The sequence below is a fragment of the Limulus polyphemus genome, unplaced genomic scaffold (genome assembly GCF_000517525.1).
Source record: "Limulus polyphemus unplaced genomic scaffold, Limulus_polyphemus-2.1.2 Scaffold8838, whole genome shotgun sequence".
NCBI classification, from domain to species: Eukaryota; Metazoa; Arthropoda; class Merostomata; order Xiphosura; family Limulidae; genus Limulus; species Limulus polyphemus.
The window spans coordinates 20,316-22,668 of NW_013674448.1; positions in this window are offsets into that span (position 1 = coordinate 20,316).

Genomic DNA, 2,353 nt, shown 5'->3' on the forward strand with positions numbered 1-2,353 from the left:
GGTTATTATATACACAATGTTAAAAAGAAGCGGTTATTATATATACAATGTTAAAAAGAAGCGGTTATTATATATACAATGTTAAAAAGAAGCGGTTATTATATATACAATGTTAAAAAGAAGCGGTTATTATATATACAATGTTAAAAAGAAAGGAAATGACACATGTTATATACAGTATGTGGAAGACAAAGACGATTTAATTACAGGTACAAATACACGTACATTAAATTACTACTATAGGTGTTTGTTGTTGTTTTTTACGTTTTTGTTATTTATACTGGAGTTAACTGTTTGCTTCCCATTAACGAGATTTTTATTTACTCAAAGCTTATAAAAAAATCATGAAAATATAAATAATATAAATTAAAATTTATATTGCTGTTACAAATACGAGGGATAGATAAATTCTAGCTTTTCAGTTACAATGTGTTCACAAAAGGGTTTAATTAAAGTCACGTTACAAGAAGCGTTTCTGGTTTTGGAGGATGTTGTCAATCATCATGTTTCTATTTTAGTCAAAATCTTGTAACTTCGTATAACAAAATAACATAACATTAAAGGACAACAATGGACCTTCTGGTCCATATAGACCATCTCATCCGTTAAATCTAACTAAGCACTAAAAAATTCAAAGGCAGTCTTTATAATTGAAATATTTATCAAGCTTTCTTTAAAATTATTTGCATTTATCACATCCAAAAGCAACCCATTGCAAAGGCCAACCACCCTGTTGTAAAAATGAAGCTGTTTTAATTTGACTTTAAGATGACTTTTCCCTCCCAAAATTAATGTTTGTATCCCCAGTCTTGGCAATCTCACCATTAAATACAAAAGGAAAGAAAAAGATAAACGAGCATAATAGTTGTTTAGATAACTAAGAATGATGTGACCAATTTGGGGGTAAAATGTGCCCGGAAGAAATTGATAGATTACCCCTTTTTATTCAGTTGGGAAAAGCAGCTGGATATCGTCACCTTGTGGAACAGGTTTTCAAATCTCGTGACGTCATATCTTGGAGCACTACAAACTGGTACCCAACAAAAAATCATAATAATTCAGTGGGCTCAAGACCGAGCTTAGTTCCTGAGAGGGTTAAATTCAATGGTGAACTAATACTTTGAGTACTTAAAAAATATATATATGATATATTAATTAACATAGTTTTTCGTTCTCGATTAACTGAGATTTTTTTCTCTCTCGTTTAGTGCTGGTGGCGACGTCTCTTATTAAGTGTTAATAAATATTAACGAAACTCCAATTATATATATTTTTAATCCTTTGGTGTCACACCATTATAAGGTTAACATATAAAAAACTCCTTATATTAAATTTGATGATTTATCCAGAAATCTTAATATTTTAAAATATTAATTAAATACATATTTTAAATGGCGTATGTGAAAAATAATTAAAGAAGGTAAAAATTATTTCTATATTATTATTATTATCAAAATTAATAACACATATAATGGTGTGACACCCCTGATTTAACTTGTGAAATTTTAATTCGTTTTTCTACCAAAGGAATATTTCGCACAGTAAACTTTCAGAATACAATTGATAAAAAATTATTATATCCAGATATCTTTATCTTTTAGATACTTTCACTAGTCCTGGAGATGTTTCGTCCTGGAATAATACAAATAATGAAAGCAATGCGTCGTTGGTACAAGCCCAACCCCCTCTGTTGACAGAAAATTCCACTTCTGAAAACTACCAGAATAATTCTTCATCAACAGAACCAGAGGATGGTTTAGAAGCTGGAACTGGATCAGTTAACTTTACACAAGCTAACAAAGAACCAGGAGGAAGAAACAATACAGAAACTAGTGAAACAGGAATTGCAACAGAGTATTCCAACGTAACAGAAACCTCTCTTCCGATAAATTTCACCTTAACAGAATTCGTAAATAATACAGGAACTTTCACTTCAACAGAATCAACAAATGTTACAGAAATGTCCAACGTAACAGAAACAGCAAATGTCACAGAAACTCTCAATATAACAGCATCAGCAAATGTTACAGAAATGTCCAACGTAACAGAAACAGCAAATGTCACAGAAACTTTCAATATGACAGCATCAGCAAATGTTACAGAAATGTCCAACATAACAGAAACAGCAAATGTCACAGAAACTCTCAATATAACAGTACCAGCAATTGTTACAGAAATGTCCAACGTAACAGAAATAGCAAATGTCACAGAAATGTCCAACGTAACAGAAACAGCAAATGTCACAAAAACTTTCAATGTGACAGCATCAGCAAATGTTACAGAAATGTCCACTCCAACATAATTGATGAATATTAAAGGAATGGCCATCCTAACATTTAAACAAACGTCAGAA